Raw genomic sequence first — 15,815 nt, forward strand, 5'->3', positions numbered from 1 at the left:
AGCAAGATGTCACCTCTATAGATTATAACTATCTGCCACCCTGCTATAATTTAAGTAATACTGCTGCCAAACTGAAATGTTTGGCAATTGTGTCACCTCTTTGGACATAAGAAACAATCTATAGCTCCTAAGCCTTTGTAAGCTGACTGTGCCCTCACGTGAATAAATGTCATATAAAAAACAAAACCTATGGCTTAAATAACGACCATGACCAGTGGAGGGAGAATGGCTTATAATAATAGCCTGAATGGAGAAAATGGAATGGCATCAAACACCTGGAAACCATGTGTTTGATGTATTTGATACCATTCCACAGATTCCGCTCCAGTCATTAACACGAGCCCATCCTCCCCTATTAAGGTGCCAGAAACCTCCTGTGACCATGACATTACATCCTGTAAGTGCAGCCATTGGCTTGTACCCATCGACTTTCTTTATGGCCTAGAGGAACAGGCTTTCTGTATACAGTACCAGCTATAAAGCTCCTGCAGGAGAGAGATTAGGCCGGATGTATGGAAGACTGAGGATACGAAGCATCAAGCTGGCTGGGTCGTACCTCAATTATCCCCCCTCTCACTCTCGTCTCCTTCCAGTCATCTGAAGTCAGAAACACAAGGAAAGTCCTCTCAGATCCGTGTAGAGGATGGAATGGAGATAAGGAAAGGACTTTGGGGACATCACTTGAGACCAGTGGTGGGTGAATCTTACCCCGTGCCCGCAATGGCTTGTAGGGGCGCTGGATGGTGTTTTGGACTATGCACCCCAGAGATGCACCACGAAGTCTAAAAAGCAGTGAGTGAGTCATCATGAGGGGTAGCTATATACTATGACAATTACTAATTATAATGCCAGGCCTCTTTATTTTCCTGGTGGGCTCACTGGCCTGGGCCAGAGGAGTTGATTTGGGTCAGCTGAAGGGGGAGAGAGACAGGTGTTGTTCATTCCACCTCTTTCCTAGAAAAACACAGTGTACAAGTTTGCTTACGATTTTGTCCACTCTTTTGGTTTGACAAGACAGCTGAGAACAAGATGAGATGTTAAATACAAAGACAGTCAATAAAACAAGATAAAATGGTTGTTTTAGTAGTTTCATATTTTATTGAATATGACTTTGAAGGGGGTGTGAAAAAATAAGTAATTTTTTTAATCAAAACTGCACATGCATTTTACTGGTATTTTTTGCTCTATCTTAATTTAATTTAGTCTAGAAATGTATTGTTTTTAATCTTTGTTACTTTTTATGATTTTTTAAAAATGTTTGTTAACCACTTTGAACTGAATTTTGTATTTTCACGGACATTTTTGGGGTGAAAAATGATCAATTCTAAAGGAGTAGATTATCTTCTGTATGATTGTTCTGGAACAATATAAAGTTCCTTGTAGGGTTGGCCACCCTTCTCCGTTTCCATGCGTTATATTACCGAGAAGCGCTATAGCCAGCGAGAGAGGGGGGTAGCACTCGGTCTGACGTCATGATCTTACAACAAGATACGCCTGGAGCTCTATCACGGAGGCGAATAATTTACGGTATAAAAAGATTTACAGCCGAGAGGGCTAACTCGTTGGAGCACACAAGCAATTACAAAGCCAGCTAGATACAACTTTTGGTACCAGCGGAGCGCAGCGCACAACCCTCGAATACGCTCCTCGAGCCCTCTCTTGCCTCTTTTTTTTTTATCCCGGGTGACAATTCATTTGTGCGCTCCAAGTCAAGTCAGAGCGCACTCCGTTGAAATGAGAGCAGCAGCATAAAGACCCTACAGCTTCGAGAGAGGGGACAGAGACATATTTAGTGTTTGACAGTGTCAGACAGTGAGCGGGGAACAGCAGAGGAGCACCTGTCTTCGCGGGATGTCCTTGGAAAGCAGCTAAAACCGAGACGCATCATCGGTCTAGTCCGGGGACAGAAGCCTAAACAAATGGGCGCTGCCAGCGTGGACCTGCTGGTCACCCTCCAGATCCTGCCCGGTTTCTTCTCCAACTGCCTGTTCCTCGCGCTCTACGACTCGGTGGTGCTGGTGAAGCGCGTGGTGTCGTTGCTGAGCTGCCCTGGCGGCGGCGGGGGAGAGTGGCAGCGCATGCTGACCTCGGCGGGGCTCCGTTCCATATGGAACAGCTTCCTGCTGGACGCATACAAACAGGTAATGAACAATGTCTTACTGTCATATAAACAGCATTCTGCTGGACGCATACAAACAGGTAATGAACAATGTCATACTGTCATATAAACAGCATTCTGCTGGACGCATACAAACAGGTAATGAACAATGTCATACTGTCATATAAACAGCTTCCTGCTGGACGCATACAAACAGGTAATGAACAATGTCATACTGTCATATAAACAGCTTCCTGCTGGACGCATACAAACAGGTAATGAACAATGTCATACTGTCATATAAACAGCTTCCTGCTGGACTCATACAAACAGGTAATGAACAATGTCATACTGTCATATAAACAGCTTCCTGCTGGACGCATACAAACAGGTAATGAACAATGTCATACTGTCATATAAACAGCATTCTGCTGGACGCATACAAACAGGTAATGACAATGTCATACTGTCATATAAACAGCTTCCTGCTGGACGCATACAAACAGGTAATGAACAATGTCATACTGTCATATGAACAGCATTCTGCTGGACGCATACAAACAGGTAATGAACCATGTATGTTAACACTGCAGGCTACACTGAGGCTACAGTTTGTGGTTAGAGTTTGTGCTTATACTGTGAGTTGTAGCAACTTGTATCAACAGACCCACCGGTCTTGAGCATTGTTCCAATATAATAGTAATCTCTCATGGACAGATTCACGGATCATTTTACTCTTGTGTTTGCAAGATTAGCGAAATTGTGTCCTCTAAAAGTGGCAGAATGGCATCACCTGGAAAAGTTGGTATGCATCAGCATAAAATTATCTCAACTGTTATATGCATACTTCTCTGTTAATCTTAACACTTCAAAAGAACTGTATCGTTTTTAGAAGTTCAGTCATTCATTTTGAAAGGACAGTTATACATCTGCATCACTGAATTCTTATTATCTGGCCATCTGAGACCATGTCCTCTCCTTTAAATGTTGAACTTTAATATCAAATTCTAAATGTAGGTTATCTGATCTAAAACGTGATGAACTTTGGTCCCCAGACAGTCAAAACCATGAGGGCCATTCACCCTCTGTTACTCAGAAGTTCAGAGGTCTGGCTTCTCCTAAATGTTACATTTTAACTCCCAAACCAAACAGAGACCAGTGTGTCAGTGCCAGCCAGACACCAGGCATCACACCAGGTAGACAGGTACACACGTGAGCTTTTACACAGATCATCTGACACCTATATTCATTTTGATAGATAAGAACATGTACAGAATGGATGTGAATGGCTTATAGCAGGTGAATGAAACACGTGCACGATGCTCGTCACTAAAGAATGTGGTTGGTCTAGTTTGGGGTAATTTGGTAGAGGAATCTCCTGCCTCTCCCCTCTCTGTCCCCTTGTTGAGAGTCTGATCCTCTTTTGTGTTCTTGTCACTTTCCTCCTCTCTCTCGCTCTCTCTCTTTTTCACTCTCTCATGCCCCCTCTCTTCCCCTCGCCCTGCCTTTGTTGTTCAGTCCCTGTCTCAGCCGTTCAGTCCCTGTCTCAGCCGTTCAGTACCTGTCTCTGTCGTTGAGTCCCTGCCCCTGTCGTTCAGTCCCTGTCTCTGTCCTTCAGTCCCTGTCTCTGTCCTTCAGTCCCTGTCTCTGTCCTTAAGTCCCTGTCTCTGTCCTTAAGTCCCTGTCTCTGTCGTTCAGTCCCTGTCTCTGTCGTTCAGTCCCTGTCTCTGTCCTTAAGTCCCTGTCTCTGTCGTTCAGTCCCTGTCTCTGTCGTTCAGTCCCTGCCCCTGTCGTTCAGTCCCTGTCTCTGTCCTTCAGTCCCTGTCTCTGTCCTTCAGTCCCTGTCTCTGTCCTTAAGTCCCTGTCTCTGTCCTTAAGTCCCTGTCTCTGTCCTTAAGTCCCTGTCTCTGTCGTTCAGTCCCTGTCTCTGTCGTTCAGTCCCTGTCTCTGTCATTCAGTCCCTGTCTCTGTCCTTAAGTCCCTGTCTCTGTCGTTCAGTCCCTGTCTCTGTCGTTCAGTCCCTGTCTCTGTCCTTAAGTCCCTGTCTCTGTCGTTCAGTCCCTGTCTCTGTCGTTCAGTCCCTGTCTCTGTCGATCAGTTCCTGTCTCTGTCCTTCAGTTCCTGTCTCTGTCGTTCAGTTCCTGTCTCTGTCGTTCAGTCCCTGTCTCTGTCGTTCAGTTCCTGCCTCTGTCGTTCAGTCCCTGTCTCTGTCCTTCAGTCCCTGTCTCTGTCGTTCAGTCCCTGTCTCTGTCGTTCAGTCCCTGTCTCTGTCCTTAAGTCCCTGTCTCTGTCCTTAAGTCCCTGTCTCTGTCGTTCAGTCCCTGTCTCTGTCGTGCAGTCCCTGTCTCTGTCGTTCAGTCCCTGTCTCTGTCGTTCAGTCCCTGTCTCTGTTGTTCAATCCCTGTCTCTGTCGTTCAGTCCCTGTCTCTGTCGTTCAGTTCCTGTCTCTGTCGTTCAGTTCCTGCCTCTGTCGTTCAGTCCCTGTCTCTGTCCTTCAGTCCCTGTCTCTGTCGTTCAGTTCCTGTCTCTGTCGTTCAGTCCCTGTCTCTGTCGTTCAGTCCCTGTCTCTGTCCTTAAGTCCCTGTCTCTGTCGTTCAGTCCCTGTCTCTGTCGTTCAGTCCCTGTCTCTGTCCTTAAGTCCCTGTCTCTGTCCTTAAGTCCCTGTCTCTGTCGTTCAGTCCCTGTCTCTGTCGTGCAGTCCCTGTCTCTGTCGTTCAGTCCCTGTCTCTGTCGTTCAGTCCCTGTCTCTGTCGTTCAATCCCTGTCTCTGTCGTTCAGTCCCTGTCTCTGTCGTTCAGTTCCTGTCTCTGTCGTTCAGTTCCTGCCTCTGTCGTTCAGTCCCTGTCTCTGTCCTTCAGTCCCTGTCTCTGTCGTTCAGTTCCTGTCTCTGTCGTTCAGTCCCTGTCTCTGTCGTTCAGTCCCTGTCTCTGTCCTTAAGTCCCTGTCTCTGTCGTTCAGTCCCTGTCTCTGTCGTTCAGTCCCTGTCTCTGTCGTTCAGTCTCTGTCTCTGTCGTTCAGTCCCTGCCTCTGTCTTTCAGTCCCTGTCTCTTTTGTTCAGTCCCTGTCTCTGTCGTTCAGTCCCTGTCTCTGTCGTTCAGTCCCTGTCTCTGTCGTTCAGTCCCTGTCCCTGTCTCTGTCCTTAAGTCCCTGTCTCTGTCGTTCAGTCCCTGTCTCTGCTGTTCAGTCCCTGTCTCTGTCGTTCAGTCCCTGCCTCTGTCGTTCAGTCCCTGTCTCTTTTGTTCAGTCCCTGTCTCTGTCGTTCAGTCCCTGTCTGTCGTTCAGTCCCTGTCTCTGTCCTGAAGTCCCTGTCTCTGTCGTTCAGTCCCTGTCTCTGCTGTTCAGTCCCTGTCTCTTTCGTTCTGTCCCTGTCTCTGTCCTTCAGTCCCTGTCTCTGTCGTTCTGTCCCTGTCTCTGTCCTTCAGTCCCTGTCTCTGTCCTTCAGTCCCTGTCTCTGTCGTTCAGTCCCTGTCTCTGCTGTTCAGTCCCTGTCTCTGTCGTTCAGTCCCTGTCTCTGTCGTTCAGACGTTCAGTGTTTCTTTGTCAAACGGTTTTGGCATATTTCAGTCTCCTGTGATGGACAGTACTAGTCAAAAGTTTGGACACACCTACTCATCCAGGGTTTTTCTTTCTATTTAATATTTTCTAGAATGTAGAATAGTAGTGACGACATCAAAGCTATGAAATGACATATATGGAATCATTTAGTAACCTAAATATATTTTATATTTGAGATTCTTCATAACAGCCACACTTTGTCTTGATGACAGCTTTGCACACTCCATCCCACACACACACACAGAAAAAACACACACACACACACACACACACACACACACACACACACACACACACACACACACACACACACACACACACACACACACACACACACACACACACACACACACACACACACACAGGGCTAGGTAGGTTACTTTCTAAATGTAATCTGTTACAGTTACTACATTACCTGTCCAAAATTGTAGTCGGTAACGTAATTTTTTTGATTTCCCAAACTCAGTAAAAATAATCTGATTACTGTCAGTTAGTTTTAAGTTACTGTCTCCTTAAGAGGCATTAGAAGAAGACAGAAAATTGCATTTTACCAATTGAATGACATCTACTGCAGGGTAAATCAATGTTAGAGTTGTCATAGATGGATGTTGCATTTTACTTTATGGGGTTAGGTAGCGTTCTTCTAACCCATAACATTAAAAACCAAAGTCTGTCAGATTTCCAGTCATTCCAATAAATATAAAACCCCATTGATCTTCAAGAATAGGACTTGGAAATATGGAAAAATAGATTAGCCAAATTGTTTTACCTGAGCATAACCAATAAAATGAAGGACTTATTAGCCAACTCAGTTGTTTATGATCTTGTTGTCATGGAGGACTGATTGGGCTCATTGCTATCGTTGCTTGCTATAGGCTTATTGTTTACGTTTTTGTTGGTGACACTTTGACATCTCAATAATTTGCAGCTGTTTAAGTCTACCAAAGAGCGCAGGTTTGAGCATGTGTCCATTAGGCCTATGGAGAAAGAAAATGTAATCAGCATGAATTAGATTGTGCAATAAAAGCCCCAACTCGTGGTCTTCTTAAATGAAACTCGTAGTTGACAGTATGGAGCATAATAACACAGAGGAGTATAGAAGGGGGAAACTCATCAAACTTCCACAGACTGGGATCCACATGATGCAGCTGTTGCAAGAGCGCTGGCTATCCACTGGTCCACAAAAACAACGTTTGACACGCAGCTTACAATTACTCAATTCAACCATTTTTGGTATAAAATACACATATTTATTTATTTCACCTTTATTTAACCAGGTAGGCTAGTTAAGAACAAGTTCTCATTTACAACTGCGACCTTGCCAAGATAAAGCAAAGCAGTTCGACACATACAACAACACAGAGTTACACATGGAATAAACAAACATAAGGTCAATAATACAGTAGAAAAAGTCTATATACAGTGTGTGCAAATAAGGTAGGATAAGGGAAGTAAAGGTAGGATAAGGGAAGTAAGGCAATAAATAGGCCATGGTGGCGATGATATATACGTTTGTGAACAGCCATCCACCACAACCACAATCCGTAAGGCACAAATAGCTACATGAGAGAGCAGCAGTGTGATTCACATCAATGTGTAATGTAGATATCAATAATAAATTATATCCAATGAAGGTGCCACCAACCACCTGTAGTGTGTATATTATTGTGTCTTGATTGACTGGCAACACCAAGCCTCTCTTTTCTTTCAGAAAGACGTTAAATCTCAAGATAAACAGCTGATAACCAACCTCTCTTTCTCGGTTCCACCCTCCTCTCCTCCCCTCCCTCCTCTCCTCCCCTCCCTCCTCGCTTTCCCTCCCCTCCCTCCTCTCCTCCCCTCCCTCCTCTCCCCCCCTCCCCTCCCGCCTCTCCTCCCTTCCCTCCTCTCCTCCCCTCCCGCCTCTCCTCCCCTCCCTCCACTCCTCCCCTCCCTCCTCGCTTTCCCTCCCCTCCCTCCTTTCCTCCCCTCCCTCCTCTCCTCCCCTCTCTCTCCCCATCTAGGTGAAACTTGGCAGTGAGGCACCCAACTCCAAAGTGGTGAAGGTTCCTGGTAGTGGTGGTAACCATGGCTTCCGGCGGCGGAGCAGTGTGACCACCACGGCCCGTCATCCTGGAGACGAGTGCCGCCTGCTGGACTTTGAGTCATCGGAGCGCCCTCTTGTGGTGAACTTCGGTTCAGCCACCTGACCCCCGTTCATCAGCCACCTGCCCGCCTTCCGGCGGCTGGTGGAGGAGTTCTCTAACGTGGCCGACTTCCTGCTGGTCTACATCGACGAGGCGCACCCCTCAGACGGCTGGGTGGCACCCACCATGGGCCCATGCTCCTTCGAGGTCAGGAAGCACCGGTCGCTGGAGGAGAGGGTGGTGGCGGCCATGAAACTGACTGAGGCCTTCAGCCTGCCGCCTCAGTGCCAGCTGGTGGCTGACTGCATGGACAACAATGCTAACGTAGCCTACGGCGTGTCCTACGAGAGGGTGTGCATCGTGCAGAGGAGGAAGATCGCCTACCTGGGTGGGAAGGGACCCTTCTTCTACAACCTGAAGGATGTGAGGCAGTATCTGGAACAGAGATATGGCAAGAGATAGGGGGCAGACAGAGAGGACGAGTTCTGTGACAACTGAACGGCTGATAAGGGAAAGAGAGAATATTTATTTTTGTATAAAAGGAGAATAAAAGGAAGGCGAGGTGCTTTCAGAACTGATCTGTTCTGACCACAAATGACAGGCAATGCTTGGAACAGAACATGTGACATGTTCTAAAATTCCCAAGTTCCACATCTCTGGAACTTCCTTCCTGGAAGGAGACCAACATTCCATAAAACTTTTCACTGGAACACAATAGAACAGAACCGATAGACTAGAACATGGACTGATGCTCTGCTAACTATGACAGTGAGTTGACTGAAAGAAGAAACTGAATAGGTTGACCCGTGACATGCTTTATCAATAACTTCATCCCCATTTGCTAATAATCTAAACGTTTTCAAGTTACAGTACACATTATCTTCTAACCTGGCTCCTTTCAAAACGAAAACCAAATTACTGCACAGAGAAGAAAGCACAAGTGCCCAACTATATATATATATATATATATATATATATATATATATATATATATATATATATATATAAACAATTATATTAATTTATTTCTATGGAGTTTTGAATGTTATGTTGTTTGTTTTTACACCACGATAATATTTTGTATGTTGATGCACTTGTAACGCTTTTTATTTAAGAAAACAGTCCATCATATAAGGGGTGTTACACCACTGTTTTCAACCATCTAGAGTAGACTGTTTTAACCATCTAGAGTAGACTGTTTCAACCATCTAGAGTAGACTGTTTTAACCATCTAGAGTAGACTGTTTTAACCATCTAGAGTAGACTGTTTTCAACCATCTAGAGTAGACTGTTTTAACCATCTAGAGTAGACTGTTTCAACCATCTAGAGTAGACTGTTTTAACCATCTAGAGTAGACTGTTTTAACCATCTAGAGTAGACTGTTTCAACCATCTAGAGTAGACTGTTTTAACCATCTAGAGTAGACTGTTTTAACCATCTAGAGTAGACTGTTTTCAACCATCTAGAGTAGACTGTTTTCAACCATCTAGAGTAGACTGTTTTAACCATCTAGAGTAGACTAGTTTCAACCATCTAGAGTAGACTGTTTCAACCATCTATTGTAGACTGTTTAAACCATCTAGAGTAGACTGTTTTCAACCATCTAGAGTAGACTGTTTTCAACCATCTAGAGTAGACTGTTTCAACCATCTAGAGTAGACTGTTTCAACCATCTAGAGTAGACTGTTTTCAACCATCTAGAGTAGACTGTTTTCAACCATCTCGACTCAGACACTTCCTAGTACATCGTTCATGTTATACCACCACCTAGAGAATAGACGTTAGCTCTGTGTCCATCTCCTCCATTATGGGCGTTTTAACCCAAAAGACAATGAGAGAGGGAGGGAAGTAAACCCAAGAGCAAAGCACAGAATGAAGAAACAGAGGCAGTATGTGTACTGTAGTCAGCACCAAGGCTACGTCGCTAGCTAGCTAGCTGTAATCCCAGGGGCTGTTTGCTGTTGGTGATGGTTCGTGTTAGCGATGAGGCAGGGGTGTACAGAGATGTAATGGGTTGAGGGAGATAGCCATGTCTCCAAAAACCTAAGGTGAGTGTTCTGAAAGCTTTATGGCTAACGTGGTACTTCATTTCTCTCGACAACCCAGACTCAAGCCATATGTAGAACATCAAACATTGATTTTGCAATTGGTGCTCTCATGGTTCAGTTGTCAAGATAGACAAAGTGCCACGTTAGCCATGAAGGTTCTGGGAAACTCTGAGTTCTGAGGTGTGTGGCAGGAAGTGAGAAAGGCTAAGGACAGCAGGTGAGGCAGGCTAAGAACAGGTGGTGTCTAGATGCCTTAAGACGGTGTTTCAAAAGGGGTGTGTATCAGTTTTATGGTGTGACGTGACTGAAGAGGTTTTTAGTCGATCAGACAGACAGTTGGTTTGGGTCGAGACGGGGCTGGTGTGAGAATGAAAACCACTGACTAAAGGGTTACTGACTCAGTCTTTGGTCGGATGACAGAACTCACCTCCTTGACGTAGACTCAAACCAACATGTCTGAACATCATCAAGCCAACCAACATTCGCACACAACCTCTCTCTCTAGGAGAGGTCCACCTCTCTCTCTAGGAGAGGTCTATCTCTCTCTCTAAGAGAGGTCCATCTCTCTCTCTAGGAGAGATCCACCTCTCTCTCTAGGAGAGGTCCATCTCTCTCTCTAGGAGAGATCCACCTCTCTCTCTAGGAGAGGTCCATCTCTCTCCAGGAGAGGTCCACCTCTCTCTCTAGGAGAGGTCCACCTCTCTCTCTAGGAGAGGTCCATCTCTCTCTCTAGGAGAGGTCCATCTCTCTCTTTAGGAGAGGTCCATCTCTCTCTCTAGGAGAGGTCCATCTCTCTCTCTAGGAAAAGTCCATCAACTAATATTTGTTTTCTTTAACCATATGTGTAGAGCTGTGTTCAGAGGAGAGGAGTGACGGAAAGGAAAATAAAGATGAATTTACTACTCTGTGATTTGTGATTTCTGTCTGTGTGTCTGTGTCCTGATGGGGCCAGATTACCACGAGGGAGAGAGAGAGAGAGTAGAGAGGGAACAAAAGAAAGAGAGAGAACGAAAGAGACAGAGAGAGAGAGAGAGACTGAAAGAACTGTTCAAGGAGTTTAAACAGAAGCCTTCTTTCTGTACATGTGCGAGTGCTTGTGCGTTCCAATGCACAGCTCTCCTTGAAAAAAAAAAAAAAAACGATACACATACAATAGGTGAAATGACTCCTAAAATACGACAGCTTTAGACACACTCTCTATGATAGAATATAACATATGTCTAACCGGGGCTGTAAGGTTCAAATTAAGCCATGACTCCTGGCTGAACTTGTGCTCCAGTGAACCTGCCAACTACTGCACAGAATAGTACAGACACCAGGGAGGGAAGGGAAAGAGGGAGGAAGGAGGGAGGGGTGCGGCGGAGGAGGAGCATGGGGAGGTTATGGAATAGGGAAAGGCAGAGATGTAGAGGAGGCTAGGAGGAGAGGTAAAGTGGGAGGAAGGGAGGGGAAATGGGAGGAGAAGATGAGGGAGAATGGAGGGATTGTAGGATGAGAAGTAGAGAAAGAAACAGAGGGAGGATGTTTTCAGCTGGTCCATTGCTTTGGTGTGAAATAGGACCTGATGATGTGGTAGTCTGGATAAGGGCCCTCAGAGCAGTACACGGTGAATGTAGAGCAATTTAACATTATTTACTAACTGTCTCCGCTTCGGAAAGTCCCAGCACTGCCAGGGAGTGTGTGTGTGTGTGTGTGTGTGTGTGTGTGTGTGTGTGTGTGTGTGTGTGTGTGTGTGTGTGTGTGTGTGTACTGATTTCGGGGAATAGAGGGTGAGGATGTTTGAAACGAAAAGGGGGCAATTAGTTCTGTAGGTTTATACAAGAGACCCAAACAGACCAATGAGAGAGAGAGAGAGAGGGGAGAGAGTGGGAGACAGAGAGAGAGATTGAGAGAGCAAGAGAGAGATTGAGAGAGGGGGGTGTGAGAGAGATTGAGAAAGAGAGGGAGAGAGATAGATTGAAAAGAGGGAGCGAGAGAGAGAGAGATTAAGAGGGGGGTGGAGGAAGCTCTCAGTCTGCTCTCTAAGAAATGGGATCTAGTTGTAAACAGGATCTGGACAGAGTCATAAGCAGCACCTCATTAAAACACTAACAGTCTTGTCTCAAAATTGATATCTTTCTAGCCTTTAAATTGTTTTAAATCCTCCAGATTTGAGAAGAAAGACGAGTTGAACAGTCAGTTAGCCTTAATTCAGCATCCAGCCTCGCTGACCCAATGCTATTTTCCAGATTCTTTACCTCTTTTTTTCTCTGGGTGACTAAGTCCTACATTGATTTAGTCACCTTTGTTTTGACAATCCTACAACTGTAAAAACTCCAATAAATTTGGAATGGATTATGATAGAGGCATGAGGTTAGGAGCATTTGTCTTCTTAGAGGATTATCTACACAATTAATTATTTTACCCATTGGTCAAAATATGCGTTTTTGATTGGACACCATAAGTATTAATATATTCCTGCTACCAGTCACTTTTCAGCCTTGTTTACATGTATATATTACCACTAGTATATTACCATCAGTTTTTATATATTCCTATTCTGTATATCCACCTATCATGCCTACACTGACACTCTTACACACTTACACTTACACTTAGACACACACACTCACACTCACACCCACACACATCCACCACTTATGCTGCTGCCATACTGTTTACATTATTATTATTATTTATCCTGCTACCAGTCACTTTCTTCTAATCAATTACACCAGCATCCCTGCACATTGTAAATTAGGCACTGACCCTGTATATACGGTAATGTAGCTTCTCCTCTCTTATTTCTTACAGTGCCTTCAGAAAGAATTCATACCTCTTAACCTATTCCACATTTTGTTGTGTTACAGCTTGAATTAAAATGGATTACAGTTTTTCCCAGTTTTTAACACGTTTCCCCTGAAACTACATCTCAGGTACTCAAAACTTTGAACACAAAAAACAAAACAGTTAGCCAATTTCTCCAAACCCCACAGACATCTTTGAAAATGAAACATAGCAATCAAAATCATGTTCTCCCTGCTGAAAATGAAACTCTGCTTACAAGTAAGACACACATCAAATTAATCTAACTTAGTGACAACCCAGATCACAGTAATGTGACGTATTCAAAACACTTGATCCTGCTCTTCCCCCCTGGCGCTCGTGGGCGCCAGGCTGCCCTGCATCACGCACTCCTGCCACCACCATTTACGCACACCTGCCTTCCCTCGTCACGCGCTTCAGCGATATTGGACTCACCTGGACTCACTCAATCACCTGTTTATTACCTCCCCTATATATGTCAGTTCCCCAGCTCTGTTCCCCACGTCTGCATTGTTTGTCATATGTCCGTGTTACCCGTGTGCTGACGCTGTTCCTGTCTTATTCTATGTCTGTTCCCGAATAAGTGTCTGACTCCCCGTACCTGCTTCTGCTGTCCGGCGTCGGCCCTTACAACACTACTATCAGAACCTATTTCTGTGTAAAGACTAAGATTTTGTTGTTATACTGTATATTGTTTGTGTGTACTCAAACAAGAAAGGAAAACAAAGCAAACATTTTTGTTTTATATTTCAACATGACTCAATACATGTAAAACAGCATACTGTAAGCACAAGCAAAAGATAGTCATGTAAGGTGTTCAGGAAATGAAAGAGATGGGCAGTGTTGTATGGTCCAAGGGTGGCATGGCAGCGGAGGACCCCATTGAGGCTCATAGCTGTGGATGTGGTGACATTTCCCCCGCGCTGGCCAGGTACAGTACCTCAATGATGGCACGTTGACCAATGATGTTCCTTCCTCTCCTCCTCGTCTTCGCTAAATTGAATCCAGCCTCATCTATGAATATGAGTTCCTGGGGGATGGGACTCGCATTCAACTCCATGATTCTCTGAAATGACAGTAAATACTGTAATTGATGTATAGTAATGCTCACTGGCAACGTCAATGAGTCTCTAATGTTTCAAAAGTGTAATACTACTGCATTGCTTACTGGCACATATTCGTACTGTTTATCCTTCACTCTTTGGGAATTGCTTTTTAAATGGGTCTCTGTAGATTTGCTTCATCCGGAGATGGTGTTTCGGGCTGTGGTTTATAAGCTCACTCAGATGTTGTGGAAGATGGCAGGGTTTTCAATAATCTGTTGTTGGAATTCCCGTTGTTTTACGGCATTATTTTCAACTACCATTTGCACAATGACAGCCTCCTGTTCGTCTGTAAATAGACGCCTTCTACCACCACTTGGTGCTCGTCTTTCAGTTCTAGAAAAACAAAACAGCATGCAGTACAGTACAGTAACACTACAGTAATACAGTATACAACATAAACATGTTACAAGTAGTATAGCTCCCAGTTTCATACATACAGTAATACATGAAACATTTACGTTGTGTCTCCGTACAGTATGTATTGGAATCTCCAGTCATTACTGTGCTGTGCCTCATGTTGTACAACTGTCAAGTAGTAAAAGTAGTAGATAGGTTTATTCTCATTTTGGAATGTCTGGATGATGGATGCTACGGTGAAGTTGCTCAGATTGGGCAGCACTCTCTGCCCAGTCTCTCTAAAGGTCAAACCATAATTGACCAGTTTCTCTAAAGGTCAAACTACAGTTGACCAGTCTCTCTAAAGGTCAAACTATAGTTGCCCAGTCTCTCTAAAGATCAAACTATAGTTAACCAGCCTCTCTCAAGGTCAAACCATAGTTGACATGTCTTTCTAAAGGTCAAACTACAGTTTACCAGTCTCTCTAAAGGTCAAACTATAGTTGCCCAGTCTCTCTAAAGGTCAAACCATAGTTGATCAGTCTCTCTAAAGGTCAAACCATAATTGACCAGTCTCTCTAAAGGTCAAACTATAGGTGACCAGTCTCTCTAAAGGTCAAACTATAGTTGACCAGTCTCTCTAAAGGTCAAACTATAGTTGCCCAGTCTCACTAAAGGTCAAACTATAGTTGCCCAGTCTCTCTAAAGGTCAAACTATAGTTGACCAGTCTCTCTAAAGGTCAAACTATAGTTGCCCAGTCTCTCTAAGGCCAAACTATAGTTGACCGGTCTCTCTAAAGGTCAAACTATAGTTGACCAGTCTCATTAAAGGTCAAACTATAGTTGACCAGTCTCATTAAAGGTCAAACTATAGTTGACCAGTCTCTCTAAAGGTCAAACCATAATTGACCAGTCTCTCTAAAGGTCAAACTATAGTTGACCGGTCTCTCTAAAGGTCAAACTATAGTTGACCAGTCTCATTAAAGGTCAAACTATAGTTGACCAGTCTCTCTAAAGATCAAACCATAATTGACCAGTCTCTCTAAAGGTCAAACTATAGTTGACCAGCCTCTCTGAAGGTCAAACCATAGTTGACGTCATGGTCCAGCATAGTCATCAGAGATTACTCTCCTTGTTTTTGGTCTTACTCCACCTCCACCACTACCTCCACCTCCACCTCTACCCCTACCTCCACCTCTACCTCTCTCTGTCAAAGTTTGCTTCCATTGTTCTCCAAACACAGAAGTACTCACCTGTGTCCTTTTTATCCATACCAAAGGTCCGATTGCAAAGCAAATATTTACGTAATTAGTGTTTGAAGAGAGAGTGTGATCAATTTGTAATTGATCTTAGCTTGATGAACCGTGTTGATTTTCATTTACACACAATACATTTTAGTTGTGAAAGTTGTGCCAAAGGTAGAGAACTGTGTGTTGTGTTTTTCCAAATGTTTGATATAGAATTGCAATCTGAGTGTAAAGCAAAACATAGTATTGCAGATCTGGTATCTGGTTCTGCTAAATTAGGTACACATTTGGGTCATTGTGCCTCATGGGCCAGTTTCAGTGTGTAAACATTTTGGAAAAACTGTAAATATATACCCAAAAACCTCATAATGACAGTTATAAAAAAAATTGCAAGTGTATTGAAAATGAAATACAGAAATGTCTAATTTATGTAAGTACTCACACCCCTGATTCAATATTTTGTAGAAGCACCTTTGGCGGTGATTGTCAATCA

At 44.1% G+C, this 15,815-nt stretch overlaps 1 pseudogene across 2 annotated transcripts; it reads left to right on the forward strand.

Moving 5' to 3' along the window:
• The first annotated feature begins 1,479 nt into the window (after window positions 1-1,479).
• On the forward strand, window positions 1,480-10,733 carry LOC106611368 (type II iodothyronine deiodinase-like; annotated as a pseudogene). Of its 2 annotated transcripts, none has more exons than XR_001330095.3 (2): window positions 1,480-2,141; window positions 7,657-10,733. The product of XR_001330095.3 is annotated as a type II iodothyronine deiodinase-like, transcript variant X1 (transcript). The 2 variants fall into 2 exon arrangements; XR_001330096.3 differs by lacking the exon at window positions 1,480-2,141 and adding an exon at window positions 2,180-2,604.
• Window positions 10,734-15,815: the final 5,082 nt, after the last annotated feature.

The sequence above is a fragment of the Salmo salar genome, chromosome 09, assembly GCF_965601325.2.
Source record: "Salmo salar chromosome 09, fSalSal1, whole genome shotgun sequence".
NCBI lineage: Eukaryota > Metazoa > Chordata > Actinopteri > Salmoniformes > Salmonidae > Salmo > Salmo salar.